Source organism: Amphibalanus amphitrite, unplaced genomic scaffold, assembly GCF_019059575.1.
Source record: "Amphibalanus amphitrite isolate SeventyFive unplaced genomic scaffold, NRLGWU_Aamphi_draft 000062F_arrow, whole genome shotgun sequence".
NCBI classification, from domain to species: Eukaryota; Metazoa; Arthropoda; class Thecostraca; order Balanomorpha; family Balanidae; genus Amphibalanus; species Amphibalanus amphitrite.
The window spans coordinates 182,120-205,116 of NW_024881558.1; the positions used below are offsets into that span (position 1 = coordinate 182,120).

At 50.2% G+C, this 22,997-nt stretch overlaps 1 protein-coding gene across 2 annotated transcripts in view; it reads right to left on the minus strand.

The window, feature by feature from the left end:
* Positions 1-202: 202 nt before the first annotated feature.
* The window catches only part of LOC122378584, a 38,348-nt gene continuing 15,553 nt past the window's right edge, over positions 203-22,997 (minus strand). The window contains exon 6 of one of the 2 annotated variants that reach the window (XR_006256042.1): positions 203-484. The gene's annotated coding sequence lies outside the window, so the exon portion shown is untranslated. Of the gene's footprint in view, positions 485-22,556; positions 22,772-22,997 lie in introns of those variants that run through there. The other variant, XR_006256043.1, reaches the window with a different exon arrangement.

A 22,997-nucleotide genomic window follows, 5' to 3' on the forward strand; every position in this document is an offset into this window, starting at 1 on the left:
CACTTGTATTTTGTGTAATTTTTATGAGTGTCACTCATCGTTGTCCCTGGAACCCAGGTGACCCTTTTCACCATAGATCATGCTGAGATTCACAACACTCACACTCCCCCTTTGTGAATTCAACTCGGCTGAATTTCTAGAAATCCACTTTTATTGGGGAAATCAACATTGCAAGCTCAGACAACGAAGCCATGATGTCGATGCATTTCAAATGCATCGCTCGCCTTCCGTCCATTTTAAATCGAATGGACGCTCACCGAGCCCAGTTTTCTATGATCGTTCGATCTCGAATGTGACAGGGGATATTGTTGCCCGTTTTGGCCGCTCTGTTTCGGACAGCCGGCTGCGGGGAGTCATTTGGCGGCGGCTATGGCTCGATGTGCCCGGTGGCCGGCCGTTGATCGTAGACTGGCTTCGGTGGACCCGGCGCCGGCTGATGCATTTGGACGGAGCGATGCCGGTCGGTGCGCCAGCCCGCCGGAACCTGTCAAAATCCATAGAGGAACCATCGGTCAGTGGGGCGTTCGACGAACCCCGTCTCCGGGCGATCGGCGCCGGGTGAGGGGCATCTACTACCGCCGCGATGGGCAGCCGCCGCCGGCCGGCCGTTTTGGGATTTCTGAAATCTGCGGCGCCAGCGGAAACTGATCCGATCTCACCGTCAGACCTGTGAAATATTGTGACGGCGAGTCAAAGAGATGCGCCCTGCTCCTGTATATTCATAGCACTTCATGGAAGATTCAGGACGGAATTCGTCGAAACAAAAGAAAAATGATTCAGGCTAATAAGGCTGATAACTCGCTGAAGTTCCTCTCATCACGATGGGATCTGCGCGGGGTGGCTGGTGCGGGCTTGGTCAGCCTCCCCGCGGGGCCGGCGCCAGCTTTGTTTTGTTTGTTTGTTTGTTTTGTTGGGTTAGGCCCTTTCGGTCGACAAGACCATTGCAGAGCCGGAAGGATGATAGGAATTAGGGGGAGACATTGGTCTGGGCAGGCACCCTAGAGAGTCGCCGGGGCTGAGCCCGTCCAAATGGACAGGCCGACCAGCCCCCCAAGCACTCTCTGCACCCGGCTACGGGGTGCAGCTCCCTCGGGAGCAGCGGTGCCGCTCCAAGGGAGCAGCCCGCATGAGATAAAGTTGCCTGTCCAGCCCGGAGGGGGGTTGCGGCGTGGAGGAGAAGGATTTCTGTTTCCTGAGGATAGAAGCACGGATAGGTGACGCCAGCTCCGGCGGCCCGCTCTAATGGGGGACCGCGGGCGGCGCGGTGGCTGTCAGGCCCGCGCCGCCGTAATGGCTCGCCGCGCCATGATGCCGCGCCGGCGGCGCTCCGAGCGTCTCGGCCGTCTGGCCAGGTAAACAGACGTGCCGGCGGACAGGAGGCGCCGCTAACCACCGGGCCGCCGCGCGACAAATGAGCGACCGCCGCCGCCGCCGAGCGCCGCCGGCCGCCGCCGCACCGCGCCACCCCACTATTTGTAATTGAAATTAACGAGTGCGTGCTGCGTGGTGGGCCCGCCGGTGGTCAGTTGGTCTGTGTCGGTCCGTCGGCCTCTCCGGACGGCTGAGAGGACCCCGGGTCAGCAGAGAAGGGAGGGAGGGCAGGTGCCCCAGGGACGGCCCCAGGCGGGGGAGGGCCGGCTCTAATGAGGATGAGACGCCACCGCCGCGCCGCCGCCAGCGCCGCGTTTTAGGCATGCTAATTTGCTTTGATGCATGCGCATAAAAAGGACCCTAAATCAGTCGGCGACGAACACTTCCGACGTTTACGTGTTGTTCTCCGTCAGAGCGCCGTGTGAGGACGTGCAGCCTACACGAGACGGGCCGGCCGGCGCGCCGCCACACATGAACTATTCATGACTTGCATGCAAAGGGACACAATAGAATAACCCCTAACTCAAAAGTCTTTTGCGGTAATTGAAATAATGCTTGTAGACAGGGCCTGTTCCCAGGGCCAGGCGTTGGAGAATTTCTGTAATACATAAATTATGCCCACTTCATTTAGGCATGAAAAGATGGGCGGGTCCTGCTATGGGGTTGTGCCGGGTGATCTTACAGCCTCGAGTGCATTATTATTTGGTATTATAGGGGCCTCACATATCGGACATTCCTTCTATTTAGTGAAACGAGCACTTGAACGGTACCGATCTAGGTGGACGGAATACCAAAACTGGTGCTCTGAACCGTGCAGCCATGTATTGAATTTTGAAACTGCTCCACTGCGCCCCCTGACCTGGCAGTGACGGGCTCGGTCAACCTTCTCCTCTGCGAAGGTCAGCTGATGACCGTAGTCGTCAGCTGATAACGAGCGTCGTCAGCTGATTACGAGCGCCGTCAGCTGACTATCAGCAGTAGCCATCTGATCTGATGGCGGCCGGATTCGGGGGCGGTCAGCGTGGCCCATCTCGTCACCCACATAATCACCGAGTGTCGTCAGAGGCGACCGGAGGGATGTCACCCGAGGTCACTGCAGGAGGTCACCACTAAAGGTCACCATCGCTCTCCTGTGGTGATGGGGCGGCATGGGCGTATGGTGACGTAGGGTGGGTGACCATAGTCTGCAGCAGTTTTTTTTTTAAATTTCATTATTAGGATGGCAAAAGCTGAATGGCACTTGGCTGAAAACTACGCTGGTCTCGATAGATAAGAATATAAAAATGAAACTTTTATTTGAATGGATATTTTACAAATGTTTCATAATAATTTTGCACCATACAGGAACCTTGATAAAATCTTTAATAATCAGACGTTCTGATCAGTTTTCCGTCGGCACCGTTAGCCATCATTGGCGCCCATGGCGGGCCGGGTCGGCTCCCGTGGAGGCGCCAATCGGTTACCGTTCCGGAGATTCGGTCAGTATGGGAAGCGATCACGGGCCAGATGCCGTCATTCATCGACGATGATGGCGCGCCATGCGCCGTGATAGCCGCCCGGACACCGGAATATGCCGCAGGTGGGACACAGCACGGCGACGGACGCTCGGACGATCGGAGAGACGGGTTAAAAAGAAGAAAGGTGGACGGGATGAGAGCAAAGGGGAAAGGGGGACAAAACTGCTTAACCCGGCAGGCGGTGGGCCTACCAGCCACCTTCCGCGCGGTGGGGGGGGGGGGGGGCATTTTTTGCCCCCCCGTATCTCCGAAACTACTGGACGGATCCGGAAAATTCAAACGGCGTTCGATAGCCCTGTCAAATTTGTCGAAGGAAACCAAATTCCATTGACCTCAGGGTCACCGATGACGTCACAGGTCAGGTCAAAGATAAAATGTTTCACCGTTCACGGGGCTTCTGGGGAAAGCGCTATAACACCGAGTAAAACGCATTTTGTCGAAAATCAGCGATAAGGCGTCAGTTTTCTAGTACATATGTTGCTATTAGAGGTCACTGGTCATACCAGGTCAGGTCACAGGTCAGGTCACCAAAGGTCACCAAGGGTCACCACATGAGCCCAACTTTACTAAGGTTATGCGATGCATGTTCATGGCCAGTTTTTCATTTCCAACTCAATGGTGTTGGTTATAAGACCATCAGGTACGGTTGAGGTCACTTTCTGGTGGAGGTCAGGTCAAGGTCAGGTCAAAAAAGGTCAAATTTCAAAGTTGATATTTTTGCATAAAATGGGTATCGATTCGATGCAGCTCGTCACGGGGAGTCTAATGGTGGTCTTTGTTTTGCGCTACGAGGTCTGGAATTGCTAAAAATTGAGTTTGAAAATTTGACGTCATCAATTTTGAACAGTTTTTTCGCTATAACTTGGCCAAAAAAAGAGGTATCGATCTCAAATTTGGTATGTAGATAGAAGGCGGTAGGGACTATCACATATTCCGGTTTTCCGAAATTCAAAAAACTTTTTGGATTTTTGGCTATTATATTCAAAAAATCTATTTTTTGATTTTTGGGGGTCAAAATCCAAAAAATTCGAAAAACCGAAAAAGCATTTTTGTAGCCCTTTTGATTCCACACCTTTTATGTCTAAAACATTTTTCTGTATCTCTAAAGCTGTAGGCTTGACAGCTCTTCCCGCGAAACCTTTTTTTGGGTCGAAAATGGCAAAAATGACGTCACTCTGACGTCATTAGCGGCCAACCTATCATAGCCTTTGGAAAAAAAATTTGGTCACCATGTGCGCTAGCTGCTCCCGGGAGGGTACTGAAAGTTTGGTGACGATCGGCGCAGCGGTTCTCGAGATATATCGAAAAAACTAAAGGGGGGGGGGGGCAAAAAAATGCCCCCCCCCCACTGCTTGGAAGGTTAAGATTTGACAGGAATCGGAGATCTGGGGTAACCTGGCTGCGATGCGTGTGATATGCCCGGACAGATCTCCGATTTTGTTGCATTTTCATGACATGCCTTTCAACTAATTCTAAAACGCGTTCAGATAAAGTTGCTTCAGAAAAGTTGATAAATGATTAGACGGCAGTCACAACATTCACGTTCCAGTGAATTGACACATACAAGCACGCTTTCAATTAGGCACGATCATTTCGAAAATAACTGTTCCAACGGTGGGTTGAGGGAGCCAATGCAACTTGACAAGTATTAAGTTTTGCACGATTTATGAATTGGACAACTCTAATAATATTTCAAATATTTCTCTTGTAGTTTCCTTTAAAACGCAATTCCATCAGCTTTCCAATCAATCCTATGCCTGACAAACCAGTTAATGCACCATTAAATACAGCTCCAATGGGGATTAGCCGACTCCAGCACTGCCCCGGCCGCTGCACGGTTCCCGTGCCCTGTACCGCGCCGGGGACTGCGTTTCCGGTGACTGTTTCCGGCCGGTGCCGGGATATTTCCGGCGCGCCGTCGTCGGAGCTGGTGCCGATTTACGGTCGAATATTATGCAGAGGCGAGCGGGTGGCCAACGGAGCCGCCTCGTAAAATGGTGATTCACCATCACATAAATTGAAATTGGCTGTAATTTTGAACGTCTCTGTCGCCGATGCGCACCGATAAGGGCCGGCCCGGTCCCGAGATGAGGCCGCTGTGGTGACGAGCGCGCGACGATCGCACCTTCGATCGTCGAGGCGCCGATCGGCCCGTCCGCGGGAGGTGGCCGCCAGGAGAGCTCCGGGCCATTGGGGTCACAGTCGCCGCGTCGGCCCGCGGCCGGCGCTGGTCGACAGTTTACGGTGGCCGCGCCGGCGATGCATTTAACCCTATTCCTGGCGGGGGGGGGGGGGCCTCAGGAGCCCCCCCTGAGGTTTTTTGGTTATTTCTCCCAAACGCGTTGAGCTAGGAAGCTCAAATTTTCTGACTTTTCCTAAAAGGCTTCTACGCAACATGTCTGAAAATTTTGAGTTGATCTGACCTCAGGTCAGGTCACCAGAGGCGGTTTGGTGACCCTACCTCAGAAAAGTTTGCAATCATGCCAGAGCTAGAGTTTTTGACCGATCAATTTCTTCTCTTCAGGCTTTAGTTAGGGTACCAGTATGTGCAATTTGTATATCTCGGAATTTTGATATCGGTGACCTAAGGTCAGGTCAGTTTTGCGACCTCCCCATTATAAGTCAATGGGAGAAAAATCAACTCCCTGTTTTTACCACTAAAACGGGTCGGAATGGCCCCATATACCATACATGACTTCATATACGATCAACCTTCACTACCTTGAGGTCTGTTTTGCTGTTGGGCAGCTGTGAGGTCATGTGACGTCATCAAAGGTCACCAAAGGTTTTTGGCCAATAACTCCGTACAGGAACAAGATACAGACGCGTGGATGGTCTCATTGTGTTCAGTTCGTCAAGACGCATCGAATGATATACATGATGACCTCGAGGTCACGTGACCTGAGGTCAGCCTTTGACCTTGACCTTTCGAGGTCAATATATATATCATTCGATGCGGATTGACGAGAGGATCACGATGATGCCCTTAGTTTGTTCCTATCTTGACTAATTCGAAAGTTATTCGAGAAAAACTCTCTCCATATCTAGCGCCGCCATTTTGACTTTTTCGACCCCTGTGACGTCATCTTTGACCTGACCTGAAAATGACCTTAGTAAAAATTGTAGATCTTGACCGTGCGTATCCGATGCCGTTTACCGTTTGTCGCTATCTTGCTTCGTTCTCGAGATCTCAGGGGGGGCCGAATCGCCCCCCCCCCCCGCCAGTTTCTTGTCCCGGCGGAGCCCGCCAGGAATAGGGTTAAAGCGGCGACAATGGCGGCGCGCCGGTGACGATTGTCGCCAGTGGCGCGCTTTATGGGCGCGCCGTGATCGCACGGCGCGCCGGATTCGCCGCCAGCCGGGCCGTCGGGGACGCGCGCCACTCAGTCCCTCGGGATGGCCCGCCTGCCAGAAAAGGCGCCGACGCTGCACCGTTGCAGAGGAGGCGGCCGACTTTTGACGGAGAACCACCTCCTTCACTGGGGAGCCACTTTGGCTCGAAACTCTGAGTGGAGCGATCTAAAGAAGTGCCGCTGTCTTTGGAGTCGGCACGTCTCGCAGAAATATTAGCGGAAGAGATGCTGACGATGATTTTCGATACTCCACACAAAGCTCGTAGTCGTGCCGACCCCCACCAAACACGATTTGGCAGCACTGTAATGACGTCTGCTGGGCGTGAAGTTTTCCCTTCACCATAGGGTTTACACACAAACTGGTCAAAGTTTGAGCCAGGATATATTAGTCTAAAAATGCAAAAAACGAACAAATTTTGGCATCAATAGATTCAGCATTTCATCGTGAGCCTCAAACCGTCCATCATTTGGCCTCAAAGGAGGTAAAAATTGTTCAAAATCGAAGTTGAAAAGATGCTTTCTGAGCACATAATCTGGTAGCAATCACGTGACCTGCTATAAGCAGCTTATCGATAATTTACAAACAAAATTATTAATATGCTGCTTTAACCCTATTCCTGGCGGGCTCCGCCGGGACAAGAAACTGGCGGGGGGGGGGGGGGGGCGATTCGGCCCCCCCCCCCTGAGATCTCGAGAACGAAGCAAGATAGCGACAAGCGATAAACGGCATCGGATACGCACGGCCAAGATCTACAATTTTTAATAAGGTCATTTTCAGGTCAGGTCAAAGATGACGTCACAGGGGTCGAAAAAGTCAAAATGGCGGCGCTAGATATGGAGAGAGTTTTTCTCGAATAACTTTCGAATTAGTCAAGATAGGAACAAACTAAGGGCATCATCGTGATCCCCTCGTCAATCCACATCGAATGGTATATATGTTGACCTCGAAAGGTCAAGGTCAAAGGTTGACCTCAGGTCACGTGACCTCGAGGTCATCATGTATATCATTCGATGCGTCTTGACGAGCTGAACACAATGAGATCATCCACGCGTCTGTATCTTGTTCTTGTACGGAGTTATTGGCCAAAAACCTTTGGTGACCTTTGATGACGTCACATGACCTCACAGCTGCCCAACAGCAAAACAGACCTCAAGGTAGTGAAGGTTGATCGTATATGAAGTCATGTATGGTATATGGGGCCATTCCGACCCGTTTTAGTGGTAAAAACAGGGAGTTGATTTTTCCCCCATTGACTTATAATGGGGAGGTCGCGAAATTGACCTGACCTTAGGTCACCGATATCAAAATTCCGAGATATACAAATTGCACATACTGGTACCCTAACTAAACCCTGAAGAGAAGAAATTGATCGGTCAAAAACTCTAGCTCTGGCGTGATTGCAAACTTTTCTGAGGTAGGGTCACCAAACCGCCTCTGGTGACCTGACCTGAGGTCAAATCAACTCAAAATTTTCAGACATGTTGAGTAGAAGCCTTTTAGGAAAAGTCAGAAAATTTGAGCTTCCTAGCTCAACGCGTTTGGGAGAAATAATCAAAAAACCTCAGGGGGGGGGGGGGGCTCCTGAGGCCCCCCCCCCCGCCAGGAATAGGGTTAAACAACATTAATCATACATTTTGAGCTTTCAGTTAGAGATGCCACAAATTTGCAATTTCATTACCCGCCCCGCCCCGCAGCTACCCCTTGCCCAACCACAACTACCCGCAAGCTGATTTTGGCTGAGCCGAACCCGCAAAAACCCGCAATTTTAAAAACCTGTTTTTCTAAGAAAAATGTTGGGTCAATGCTAGAGCTATGTATATACCTTTTTTTGCATCTAAAAAATTAAAAAAGGACTTTATAGGTTCTAAGATCTGACCGCCAAATACCCGCCACACGACTAAGATTTGCTGCTTGAACCCGCCAAAAACCCTGCGGGTTTTGAAAACCCGCAGAAAGCGGGTTCGCGGGTTCAAAAGTGGCATCTCTACTTTCAGTACTTTAAATAAGGTCAAAACATCGCAAAACACAAAAGTTAATACAATAGTCACGTGGGTGTCAGGAAATGTCACAGGTGCGTCAAATTTGTGACTGGGGCTTTACTTTCAAACATCCATCAAACATCGGATCTACCTGTTTCTTATAGGTATCTTGAGTCGTGCAACGAAATTGTGCGTCTACGCAGAAAGAAAATTTAAAGGGAGATAATGAGCTTTCTTTTTTCTTAAACAAAAATTACTCGACATCTATAGGTACTATTTCTACTGTAGTTTCTATAAAATATGAAAATTTCCTAGCACATTTTCGTATGTGAAAAAGGTTTTTATTTTTGCAAAAAAGAAGCAGTACTTGCAGTACTTGTAACACCCACCGAAATGCGTTGTCCTTCTCTATAAAAAAAAGTCGCAGTATACGGCGCTTTTGTTTCAAACAGCGACGCTTGGGTTTTTGTTTATGTTATCGCCTTGTCGTTGCTTGGTTGTAAGGATTCTAATTTGAATTAGTTAATTCGGTTTAGAAGTAATTAGATTCTAATTCGGGGGTACATAGTGCCTAGAGAAATGACACTGTTTACATTATTTTGCGCCACAAATGAACGGCATGCGCCAGAAACGCAGCCAAATCTTGCGATTGCGACTACGAAATTCATTATTTTGGCGTCAGAGCCTGAAGCGAAAAATACAAGCATATTTATTTCAAAAAGACTTCAGGTTTGTCGAACGGTGTTATGAGAATTTTGATAACAGTACTGCATAAGTTTTTCAGTGATGCCGCAAAAGTGTTGTATCTATCTTCTTTTATTGTGCAGTCGGCGGGACCGATTCAAAATTGAGTCGTTGCTACTAAAATAGCAGCATATGGCGTCAGATGATGAACAGGAAAAATAGTTGCGTAAATTTAGACATAAACCACCCCCAAACCATGAATATCTTTTGAAGGCACTATAGACGACCATTAACTAACTAGATGTGATGAAGATCAAATGTAAGGAATACGCTCATTTTACAAAATTACATGCAAGTACCAAAAAGTGATGTAAGTACTTATTCAACGGTCATTTTCAGCGCTCCCCGCCAACGTGACTTCAAGCTGAGATATTTGCGGCAAGGTACCGAATTGAGCAAAATGGTTTTAATTTACATTATAACTTGTTGTGTTTTGTCAGAAAATGGTCCTAACTCAGATTTTGTGGAAAAAGGTCATTATCTCCCTTTAATGCCTTGAGCATCACCGCGCGATTTAAATGAAAATAAGCAGGACGTAAATTTGCGATTGGCATATAAATAACATTGCATCTAAATTCAAATTCGTACACGAGATAACTTTTAACTTTGAAGGCTGACGTTCATAAATACCTAAGCCTGAAATCAAGTTTTTTTAATGGCCCGTGGCATATCCCATTATCTCACAGTGAAAGTGTCAACACCTTTTCAATAACGCATGTGTCTAGAGCCGGTGGGCCATTTTTAGCCGGTGGGTTTAGTGTATTGTAAAGCTGGGCTCCGTCCAGGGTGTTTCACTGCACAGTGCATACTAGCTATGCTCCGTTTGATCCGGTCGAGGTGTGTCCGCCTCTGTTGGACCTGCGTCCGACTCTTTTGGGTTCTGTATCCAGCCAGGTCCGTCCGGTATCTAGCACTGATGGTCCGGTGTCCGGATCCGTCCGTCCTGTGTCCGGCTCTGTTAGTCCACTGTCCGGCTATAGGTCCGACCGGTGTCCAGCTGTAACAGCTCGTTCCCCGAAGTGGTGGCGTGCGGTGACACCGTCCGTCTCTGCTGACACGGTGTCACATGTCAGCGGCCATCTGATACGCCGACGGCACGAGCTAAATACCCCGCGGCCACGCCGTAATTGGACCAGCCGCGCCGGTTGACGCCGCTCTGTGACAGTGGTGACGCTACTGCGACTGAAATGGTGCGCCGCGTCGTGATCCGTTTGACCTGTCTGGTTTGGGTCAGACTTCCCTATTGATCGCCACCTCTCGGCCGTGATAATCACATTCCGTTGTCGACACGGCATTGTTCTGCCCTCAGCCGCGCACGCTAAAATTACAGGTCCTCGGGCGGAGGGTCAAAAATGAACACCCTCCCCACCAGAGACGAGACGCTCCTGACGCGGCGGCGGCGAGCGAGCGCGGCGCACTGACCGCGCCGAAGGCCGCGGAGGCACCTGGCTGCCGCTTTTCGGCCTGCCTGCCGACCTCCCCTGGTTTACTGTTTTCAATTAGTGGCGGCTGAAATGCCGCAAACAAGCACTTGTGCATTCCGGCCTGGTGAGACAGAGCAGGGTGCCTCCCCGAGCTTGGGCCGGGCAGAGGATGGGGTGAGAGCGACGGACGGACGGACGCCGTGAGGAGCCCACTTACACGCGCCCCGCTCTCGATAACGTGTAATTCAATGACCGCCGACAAAGCCAACGCTCCGGTTTATCGGGCCGACGCTGCTGGGGAGCGGGGACGCACAAAAAAAAACTTTCAAAGCCGGCGCAACATAATATTTTGATAGTCGGCCCGATACGCCGCCGCTGCCGGCCGGTCACTCAGCGCCGTCATTCATGGCCGGTGGAGTGCTGTATTTGGCGGAGCGGCGCGCTCCCCGGATACAGGGGCTGACAAAGCCCGTCACGTACCACCTGCCGATGGGAGGGCTCCCGACGGCCCGTGGGCCACCCCGTCCTCGTCCATGGCTCATGTGCTGGGCCGCCTCTCACGCCCTTCGTACGACCACCTGCGCGAGACTGAAGTTCGACGGCCTTCGAGATTCAGCGGACACGACGGTAGTGATGGTCTCCGGTGACGGGCCATCGACATTGCCTGCTTCAGAGGTGGTCCGTGCTATGGTCCGGAGGTTAATCGAAGAAAATGTTTCCTGATGATGGTCTTCGTTTGGACACATTTCATTGCTGGATCTTGACTTGTTACCTTTTTGACTGACTGCGCGGGTCAGAGATAAAACTTTCTGGTCCAGTTTGTGATGATGGTCCTGCTCAACTGACGTGGTAAGTGGTGCGGCCCAGGGCTGAGATAAAAGGCTGTTTTCTGCCCCGCCTGCTGACGTCCGGCTAAGTAAAGTACCGGGTTCCTGATGGAGCTCAATCTCTCCAAAATAGCTGAGCGTGACGGCCAAACAAGTTTTTGCCGTGGCTGTCACTCTCGCAAGGCGATGATGAATTTTGGGCCCAGAGGTGCGATAAAGGGAAAGACTTTACAGTGTCCAACACTCAGCTTGAAGATAACAGCAGAAGACTTGCGGTCGCGCTCGCCATTGTTCGTACATTTTTTGCAGGGTGTATTGATATGCTAATCACTAATGCACACTGCGTGCTATTTCTCCGTTTGCTCAGCGAATTATTGTGCTCCTCAATATTTTACGCTGCCTTCTCGTGCGTGAAGCCTCCGGAGTCTTATCACATCTTGCAGCCACATTTGAACTCGGTCTTTGCGTATCTATTCCGCGTACAGCTAGGTAGATAGATTGTGACGCCAGAGTTATGCCGACCGTCACCGCCGCTTACAGTAGGTTCAGACCACTGATTTTTGGTCAAACCAATATCGGTGTCGGTCTTACGGTGACCTGACCCATTGACCACAGTGCCTGGCTGGCCGGAGCAGCTCCACCCCTGACCCGGGGTCGAGTAGATCGCTGCTACGTCAGACCAATCAGTGCGGATCGGTCATCCATCGGCTAACTCCCGAAGCTTCCGCAAGCGTCAGTGCTCTGTTCGGACAACTATTCAGCAAATTGATACGCTGTGGGGTAAATTGATACTCCACTTCCTCTAATGTCGCTTCCCTGAATTGGAGAGCACCCAGAGGTAATTAGTTACAAATACAGGAAATAAAACTGACTACACTGTAATCTGCTATGCTTCCCCGCTCCCTAATTTTCGACCACCATTCGTTTTAATTCAGTTAGGCCTTGTTAATACAAAACGTGACAGAAATGGGCAGCCGTATGGTATTTTAGTGTACTTTTCTCGTCAAGTCAATTAAGGTTATGTGAGGGGAAGATTGGACGCATTAAAAGACACCTCCATTGCTGGGTTCCCATGCTTCTTCTCACAAGTGTTGCTCTTCTTCAACTGTAATGCTACGCTGCTCGGAGTCCCTCCAGGATATCGGCTGCGAGTTTCAGATATTCGTTCGAACTTCCGAGTGAGTTAACTTTACGGCTAGTTTTCCAGTATCACATCGAGCCGACGGATTTTTTCATTTATTCGTAACGTCATTTTTATTGCTTAGAATTAGAAATTCGGTGGAGATCGATACCTCATTCGGCTCAACAGAAGCGGAATTGAATGCGGGAAGTTGTTTGTCTTCGGGGGAATGCCAGTATCAAAGTCAAATTTGCTTTGTGTGCAAACAGACTCAGTTGTTATGACGCCCAGCATTTGCAGAATGACTACCGTGTTGAGCGGATAATGATTATTCCTTTCCATAACGTAATATCCTCCTGTTGTCCGTCTCCGAAGTTGTATATGTGTTTATGTGGTATGTGACGAGAAGACCCATAAAATGTGTTCCGCCATTTTATGTTGAACTTCGTAAAGCCCCACGCAGCCTGTTTGGCGCATAACATAAACATTCTGGGTGCGTAGTTTTCACATTTGTCACCATTTCGCGACGTACTGTGCCATTCATAACTGTTATTGGCAAACTTTCCATCTCGGTAACTTCAAGTTTCCAGCAATTGCGTTGGATTCAAGTATCATTCGAGGCGAGAAATTATCTCTGATTACTGGCTTGGATAGAGTAATGATGCACAAGTGCAGATCAAGATCCACCAAAAGGAACATTAAGGGCACTTCTCCAGAAATGTGCATGCATCATTAATGAGTTTTTCCACGGCGGTCCTTGTAGCTTAATTAAGGAATGCGAAAATTGTCTACGTGAGACGTGCTGTACGACTTATAATGACATGCAAACGCATATTCATGATAAAAAGCTGTCGGAAGAAAAAAAAATGTTGGGAAGATGTACCATGAAAGCTACTGGTCTGATGAGAAGTTCACTAAGCACAAAGGGCTCTACTAACGGTGCGGTCACCGTTTACTATGCTATATAATTGCGCATTGAAAAAGGCTCCTCAATGGGGGTCGAAATATTTGCCATCATTTAAATAGAAAATACATGCTATGTACTCTTGAAACTCTGAAAAGTATACCATTAATTTATCAACCTGAGTAAAAGTATATAAGATGACTCTAAAGTCCCACAGAACTAGAACTGATAATCATCCAAGTGGAAAGGTATTACGACAATAGGATACCCTATCGTGAATTAGTGCACTTCTCACTCGTTCGCTCCATCATGCGTCCGAACCTCACCTTTTGGCTGTTAAAGGCCGTACGTTCCCGTCGCGTGTGCGCATCCTCCTTGTGAGCGTCTTACTAAAAGCGCCTTACTATAACCCCACACGCTAAGGGAACGACGACAGGAGAAAAAGGATATATTACTAATTTCCCATTTTCTCCCGCCATGAATTCCCATTCACTATTTGAAGGACAGGAATAGCGACTCTGCCAAGAGGAAATGCCTTTCATAGGCTCGGTAAAGTTGTCACATCTCCGGCCACCACTCTGTTTGTTTCCCAAGAAATAATGGTGAGACATTGTCCCTAGCACTTTATTGCTCGGAAAACGTCGTTAGCTCCTCTGCCTTCGCGCACAATCTGCATAAGTTGCTCCCGCCCCCTTTGACAAGCTCTGTTGTCCCAGATTTGGCCGCCAACCCTGTTTGTCTGGTGCTTTAGACCTCTGAGTTGTTTTAAAGTAGTGGCCATAATGCATTTTAGAGTTCCTCCTCCTATGCCCAGAGTGTTCTGAGCATCTCCGCAATCCTTTGGCTGGCTGCACCCAGTCGCAATGTCCCCAGCCCCCCTTCGGTCAGTGCCGCGGCCTTTCTCTCTCGACAGATTATATGCACAATCTTTTTCTAGCGACCCTTAATTTTTCCCTCGGTCGTATTTAGTAGAACTTATCCACAACTCCGCACTCGTCTGCTCACGCAGAAACGCGACAACTGTGAGAAACGACCCTCGCCCTGCTTCCAAATGCACCGTAAGCAATTTCGCACAAGGGCCGTTAATTAATTACGATGCTATTCAGGACGGTACCTCATTGCTTGTGGAATGGTAATGAGCCGTCAACAGAGGTGGTCCCTTGGCTTGAGACAAATGAATGGGTTAATGATGACGGTGTTTGACAAACACATTGATGTGCTGTGCTTGTGCGAGTGGTTGTGCTGACGCCCTATCGAAATGGCTAATGTGAACTTCTTGTGCTAATTTCTTCGATATAAGTTGTAGTTACATTCACGATACGTCATAATAAATAAAAAAAAAATATTAACAGTGCGTATGTATTGAATGAAGGACAAAAACCTGCAAATTGAGCAGCCGAAAGCTATGCGAAGTCAAATTAAGGAAAAAGAAGGACGTTCATAAGTCATAACCTAATTGCATGCTCTTCCATTCTACAGACCACCATTTAAGGATCAGTCTTCCTGTTTTGGATCGACAACTGTGAGCGGTTTGGGCATTAAATAGGTAAAATAATATTCAACTTACTAGACTAGTGAAAATAATGAGTTTCAAACATCGTTGTGAATTTCGGGCCGCCAAAATGCACCGAAACTAATGCATTCCTCAGCCGCAACTGTCAGCCGCACCCCTCTGACGCCGCGCCGGATGGTTCGGGTTGGGGTGAAGTGGAGCCGAATGGGCTAGAGCTCGGGCCGGGCCGCTGCGACCGCGCTGACTGCGGGTCGCGGCCCGTGACCCGCTGACCCGCGGGCCGGGCCGGTCGCCTTGCAGCGCCCCGCCCGGCCGCGCAGTGGGAACGCCGACCACCGGCTGGGAACCACCGCGCTATCGGAGCCGCATAAAATGTAAATGTGCCGCGCTGATGGCGAGGCGGGCGCGGCGGCGACGGCCGCTCCAGGATGTCGGCGGCGGCGGGCGTCGTCTAGCGGTTTGGTCGCGGCGGCGGCACGACCTTGCCGGTCGCGTGGCGCCCACTTGACTTCGTTATGGGCTCAATCAGTTACGATATATGGGGATGAGTTATTTTTATGTGGGAGAACAGTGCAATTGAGAGCGCTGCCGTGATTAAGAGGTCGTTGGAATCAGGACAAGGCAGTTTTTCTGGGAAGAAACTGGGACGGCCATTCCGCTTATAAAATAAATCGCGATCTATGTAAGTGAAAACTGTTCAAAATACAATTCAGTTTCCGGTTTTGATGACCTAGCAGTCACCGATGCTTATCTATTTTGCTAAGTAATTGGAAAATGGAATGTCCCAAATGTCCGCCTTCAGACACTTCCACAAAAGGCAATTTTTTTTTTGTCCTGTTTGCTTAGACATCCTTACCCGGTGTCATTCCGGGCACCCACATTTGGTGCCCCACCACCAGTCCACACAATGCCCCATACGTCCTGGTAAAACCGACTCCACCTCGACTTTCCCCAGTAATCACCATTTCACGTCACATTAGGCCGGGAAGGACTCCACTTATCCTAGCCACCCATATAAACCACCAGTATTCTGGGGCTGGGAGCTGCCCACTTGGTTACAACCTCCGCCTGTCAAGACGGCGGTGCTTCAAATAATCAAACCCCTCATCCTCTTCCCGCTCTGACCACAGTCTCCCCATAAGTTTTCCCATCTCACCCACCAACCCTTCCAGCCACATCACTCACAGTTCGACCTCCATACTCAATAGCAGACGGACAGTCCAGTCGCTGACACATTTTTTTCTGCACGCTGTGTTCCGCGTGTCGCCTTCTTTCTGTCAGCATTCGACCGTTTCTGCCGATTCTCCGCAGTCCGCAGTGCGTCACGCCCTCTGCGGCCGGCGTGCGGTAGCTGCTACGTTGATGGACGAGTGCCCCCCGGCGGTTGGCGGAGCGCCCCAGGCGGCCCTCCTCGCGGTACCGACAGGATGTGATGTGCACCGCAGACAGCCACAGAAGCCGTGTGTCTGTGGGAGCCGCCTCCGATCCAAGTCGTGGTCAAAGAGTCCATCCGGTCACCCCCCTCAGGTAGCTCCGGAGACGGGGATATAAAACTGTGACCACAAGCCAATTCGGTGAGATCGGATGTGTCCATCACTCTCTTGACAACTCTTTAGGCAAACATCCACCGACGTAGGAAACGGAAACTGTCTTTATAACATAGCAACATCAAATTCATAACTATTGAGGTTAGACGGCTTCCGTTTATCTATTCTGGTTCTCAATTTTCCATGCCATAGTCGTCATAAAAATAAAAGTTCCCTCTCAGAACTAAGGGCACGATAAGAGAAAGACAGTGTTCTGTAAAAGACCGTTTTCTGTCAGTGATCAGACGGGCGTTGGAGCCTGGGTGGTCGGTTGTATCGTTAGCTGAGAGACGCCGTAAAACGTCCGCTCCCAATTTGTGCAAACTGCAGAGGTCCCTGGAAAAAATCTCCCATCGCACGGCGTTCCTTCGGTTCCCTGTTCTGCCTGCGCCGAGCCCCGGACGCGTAGGAATGTTTCCCTGCCGCCTCTAGCGTCTGGCGCAGCACCATCAGCGGAGGTGCGTGGCGCTCCGTCCTTCCCCGAGGAGGGTCGACCGCACGCACCCGGGGAGCCGGCGGGGTGCCGCACACCCGGCCATTACCCCTCACCGGCCGCGCGGCTCCTTATTACCACCTGCCAATGCTGGAGGTCCGAGCCGACTGCTGGTAAGGGGTGACGGCCGCTGACTAATTAGCAGACCGCCACCTCTGGAGGGCCGCTGACGCACCGGGCGCCGCGCCGCGACCGCCATGGGTATGTATGAGGAGCCTGAGTGACGTCCAGCGCCGTGTTAACACTGACGGAACGGCCGGGGGTCGGACTGGGGCCAGTCCGGCCCGCTGACTGGTCGACCTGTCGGAGGGCTGGCTCGTTAGCGGGATGGGTGATTATACAGCCGGCGAGCCGGGGTGGTCGCTCGGAGATGACGGCGCCACCTCGGGGTGATGGGAGCGCCGCCCAAGGTGATAAGAGAATCACCTCACCTTGGGTGGTTGGAGCGTCATAAAGGTGATAGGAGTGTCACACATGATGATAGAAGAGTCACATGATATACTCGTATTGATACGAGTGTCAACGGCGCATGAACTAGCACGCGTCAGTGTAGTTAGAAAAGCTTCTATCTAGTAAGTTTGAGTCTGAAGCTGCCATCAGAGCCTTGAATGTTAGTGGCCTATTACCTACACAGATTCAGATTTATCAATGTCCTCGACCTGGTGCGGGCTTTTCACTGTGTTTCTTCAGCTGTTGTGAAAAGACCAGAGCTGCATCATAGTGACTCGGGCACGCTGTGCACTGGCCGGCTCCGTCCGAGGGTGACCAGTCGCCTGCAGCCCGGGCGTATGCTCCGCGGGGTGGTGCTCTCCATCTAGTCCGTGACCGCTGCACAGCGCTCACTGTCGGCATTCAGAGCTGCCAGTACTCAGTGGAGTGACACAGCCGCTGTCACGAGTACCCGCTCCCAGTCAGTCTCTCAGACCGCTCCGACTACCCTTACATCCCCGCCCGCCACTCGACTGTCAGCTCGACGGTCCGCTCGCGGCGGGTTACGAGGAGCGCTGCGCCTTTACAAGCTGTCTGGGACGCGGCATCATTCGTCGTGTCGGCTGGCCTGCTCATGTCTGACCACCAGCTGATTTGTACCGCTGTCTGCGGTCGGTTGTCTGCACCCAGACAGGACATCACCGTGCAGCAGTCCCCGCTGTGACGGTGAATGTCGGACTGGTGCAGTCGAGTGGGCGTTGCCGTGTGACCCAATCCTCCCTGCCCGTGGCCGACGGCCGGCATCCGCATATTGCATTGCAGAATGTGCAAGAGAGGGCAGGATTAAGCCAGCATGCTAGCGATGTGTGCCAACTGTTCAATTACATACATGTATATGTTGCACAAATGCACAACAGGTCAGAAACACTGTTTTTACGTTAGGAAGGGTACCTACTAGTTATGAGTCCACGCACTTTCATCTGTTCTTCACACTTCACTGTTTTGCGGTCGTCTACCCCAGATCGGGTTTGGAAACTGGGGAAGAAGCAGCTCGAGCGCATGTATTGCCTGAGACTGGCTGAGGCATTTGCGATTGTAAGTAGGGTCGCTGATCTTCCGCGCTAAATTATGCTGCATTTACACTAGTGGAACCGACGTTGTGTCCCGGTATCTTGTTCCGATCTTGGGCCACCCACGAGCTCGAGAAATACGCTCGATGACCGATATGGTGGCGCTGAAGTTCGAACGCCAGGGTCCAGAGATGCACTGTTGATGGCTGAAAACTGGAGAGTCACTCCGTGTTTCGTACATGTATCCTCAAAAGGAAAACCAGGTAGACTGTGGTGAGCTTTCAAAACAAGATCTGACTGGATACGATATATGAGAATGGTGATAAACGCATACCGAGCGCTGATCAATCCTCAACTGTTATGACGCGCGCTTACGTGAATGAAGCATGTTTGAGCAATAAAATTACGTCTTTAGATCTGGAACGATAACGCTGAACCACATATTAATAAACATTGGCTGATAGCAAGAAACAGCCTTGATTTTGAGAGATACGAGCTCAGTGTCAGCGGCTGTCTGATCAATGGGCATTACTCAGTTCGACTCGGTGGGCAAGTGGGCGGTGGAGGCCCGCTGAGGTAGGGGAGGGGGGGGGGGGCTACCAATGAGTCAGTCGCCTCAGACGGGGAGCCATTGGACCACTGCGGAAACGGTCCAGCCCTGCGCCATGACCGCATGAGCCGACCAACCAACGGCACCTTGCCAACGGCTCTAATCGACGACGGTCTAACTATTACCTTCGGGCCGATACGGCCTACCTGTGTACTAAGTGACGTCACAGCAGCGTGTGACGTCACTGGCAGTGGGGCGTGTCATCGCCGGAATGCTGGGACAGGGGTATACCAGTCAACTAGCCGTTGAACACCATGCTTCCGAGATTCGGGAAATGATAATTGGAAAAATCTGGGCGGAAACTGTTGAAAAAGCAGTCGTGGAGTCAACACATGCATGTGACGATAGGTGTATTCAGCTTACAAAAGAAACACAACGCTCCTACATGCCTTCTAAGCTACCCTGCATTGCTGTCTGCGAAGGGCAGCGCGCCACAAAGCTGTGCCGTTTTCGTGCGTTATGTTCGTAGGATTTTCTTCACATGTTTGCTACATCGACGTCAGCAAGTGTCACAATCCAGTCAGGCCAGCAGCCAGATAACGTTGTTCCTATATTGATCTATAAATGCACCGACCCACATATAAGTTATTTGCTTTTATCATAAGTGATTAGTGAATATCCGAGAGAAGCAAATGAGTGCAGAATATTCCAGTTTTCAGCTGAATTGTAGCTGATTTCGTTTAAAGCAGCGTGCAGCCGGCAGTCTCCTCAATGCCCCCTAAGCAGGACAGTCGCCAGCAGTAGCGGCGGAACACCTTCAATTAAGGGGGGAGGGGGCATTGCCGACTTTTGGTCCCATTCTTTCCATGCAACGCCCATAGGGCTAATGTTAAAATGCCAAAATCAAAATCAAAGGGGGGCACGGTGCCCCGGTGCCCTCCCCGTTCCGCCGCCTATGGTCGCCAGTCGGTATTGTGGCCGAGCATGGGACTACAGCCTTGCCCTCCCCCACCCGAACCGTTACTCCGTCCTCTGACACCGATGCCGGCAGCTGGAGACTGTAACGTCTCCATCGTTTACTACCCTTGTTTTAGCATACAAGTAAAGTGACGTCATCGGCTCAAAGTTGTCTCCTTTGTGCTGCTTTATTGCCATCATTAAACTGCGCCGAGCGGCACGGGCGAACGCGAGCTTTGTTTGGTAGTTTTAACGTCTTCTTAATTTTTAATGGCGTCGCATCTCGGCAAAATTTGTGAGCCGTGCACAACACATGACACTTGGTGGAGAGTTTAATGCCGCAATCTAGTCCTCTTGTATGCGTAATGGTGACGGGTTACGACAAAATAAGCCAGCATACCTAATGAGACAGGCCATGGAGCTCGTATAACGGCCCTGGACCACTTCGGGCAGACAGCAAATTTTCCAAATAGTCGTAATCGCGTAACATCCCTCTAATTTTGCGCACGTATTTTGCGGTATTATTTTTCATTTATCATTGACTTACTGGATGGGAGATTTTCATTGGATATTTTGAAGAACATCATTAAGCCATTACAACCGCAATTCGCCTTCCTGAGTTGGCAGTTGTTGAAACAGAATGTGCCAACAAAGGGAACTTCTCGGAAAAAGTTAGACAACTTAAAAAGTAGAATGAAAAACAGACGTAAGATTAATGACGCGGATCCGCACAATCCCCAGCAAATATGGGTTTATTAGTTCTCTGCTTTCATCATCATTATCTTCATAAGCCAGGCCAGGGACCAGGCGCGAAAAGAGATGATGCCTCGTATGGAATGAGGGCTCAGTATGCTTGCATTGCCTTCTTGTAGCCTTGCCTACCTTTACTTGTATTGCACGCTCGTGCCAATAAGTGGCTAAAGAATTGATATTATCATCATCATGAGAAGCAGCAGCAGCATTATTCCTATTCCACGACCTACATATATCATCATTGACTTCATTATCATCATTACTAATAATTATCTAAGGCTATAATCCACAAAGGTACCTTTGCCTCATCGGCCTGATTGAAATTAAGTTTTTTACTTGCTTGTGGGAAAGGTAAAACAATTGATCGGTATTGAAACGCCTGGCGATAGCAATGTGAAAATTTTGCTCATGCAAGCTTCTTCGCTGAGTAAGATATACCTACCTGTGTTCATCAATACGCTTGGACAGCTTGTTAACCATTTTTTCAAGATCCCACTTTAACTCTTTTTTTGCAATGTAAAATGATAGGTACTGTGCATTTTATTACGGAACCGCCCTGGCACACATGTCCAAATACTTACAAACGGCATAAGAAGCTACGGGTGGGCACTCTTGTGTCGCTGGCAGATGGAAAAACAATGCAGTTATGAATAGCAGTCCGGGACATTGGAATCAAACGGCAAGCATAAAGTGCAAGCAAAAACAAAACTTTATGCATCGTCGGTATCATATTTGATAGGCGCTCTTTTGGGCCTTCACAATCTGTTTTATTGGAATTTTATGAAGTTCTATAAGGTAGATCGAGGGCAGAGCGAAGAAAATACTAAAACAATGCGTGTAACTTAACGTGTTTCATGTTTCCTGTTTCCATAATGCACTTGTCTTCAGCGTTTCACTTTGAGTGGCTGTCCGTCTTGCCTTTGTTTATTGCATCTTGATGGTGTCTGGCAGAGGGCCAGGAAATGGAACATTGCAAATTGCAATAGTTCTATAATGCTCAGCAGATGCAATATTAGCACATCCTAAGGCACGACACAGGGTCACATTATGAAAAAAACTTGATAAATAAGTATTTTATTTTAACTGGCTTCATTTAAAGCATAATAGCACAGCAGTGGCGTGAATCATCCCAGCAAAATTAATACGAACCCGTTTATATACATGTCATCCTGAAAGATTGCATGGTCATAAAACCCAGCATCATCGTGCATTTATTTCACGAGCCCCTTTATCATTGGCCGGGAGCGAGGCGCGCAGCCTATAACTAGGGCCGTACGGGAGAGTCGATCACCCGGCAGTTGAGGTAAAGACCCTCTGCAGCATCCATCGGTGCAAAACACGGCAACGGGGTATCCCGGGAAGCAATAGTAAACATGTTTAACACCCACCTTTCCATTCAAATGGTTTTTATTTCAATGTCGTCGCAAAAGCAGAAATAGGACCACTTGTGCCGTGAATTATAATTGAATAACTAAAATGACATTGCAAAATCGTCCTTTTCTTCTCGTATACTTTATTGGGTCTCAGTGGTATACTGGCCGCTTTACCGTGGGCTCTCTCCCCTGTGGAGGGGGTGTCCGTCAGTCCCATCACGTAGCTCGCACGGTGCCGACACCCCGGTCATTCGCCACAAACGGTCGTAGTTCGCGGCTCAATACGGCGTCATTTCGCTCTCTGGGCGCCGGATTAGCTGCAAATAACGCCGGCCCCGTTCAGACGACTCTGGGAGGCACCTATTGCGCCGGCGGCACTCGTCGTGGCCCTCCTGTCCCCCCCCCCCCCCGCACCGGCCGGCGATCTGCCGTGAATCCACTCTGGCCCGGCCCGGCCAGAGCAGCTCAGCGGGATTACTCGCTAATGCACGCTAAATCCCTGCTATGATTGTCAGACACTTTTTACTCGAGTAATCGGATTTCTGCTGCAGAGCGGGCGAGCGGCCAGTCGGTAGTTCGGGCGGGCGCCTGTAGGTGGCAGCAGCAGACGGAGCGCCGGTGACTGTGCCGCTGTCACCATCTTGTCGGGGTTCCCAGACCGTAATCGGCACACCGTGCAGCGGTCATGGAGCCAGTGAGACGCCCACATGCATGGCTGCTGCTCCGTTCACAGCATGTAGTGCATGGGTTTGAATCCACATTGTTTTACGAACGTCGAACCCCATCCTAGATGAAATTTTAACACCGCTGGGAACGAGAGGGGCGAGGACTGATGTTAGCAAACTGAGCGAACGTTCACGTTTGTGAAGCAAGACTGTAATAATGCAAACTGATGGTTGAAGTCTGGTGCGAACACATCACCTCACACAGAATCTCACTGAGCAGAAGCGTGTTCTGTTAAAAACCATCCAGTAGCGGCGGAACACCTTCAATTAAGGGGGGGGGGGGGCACTGCCGACTTTTGGTCCCATTC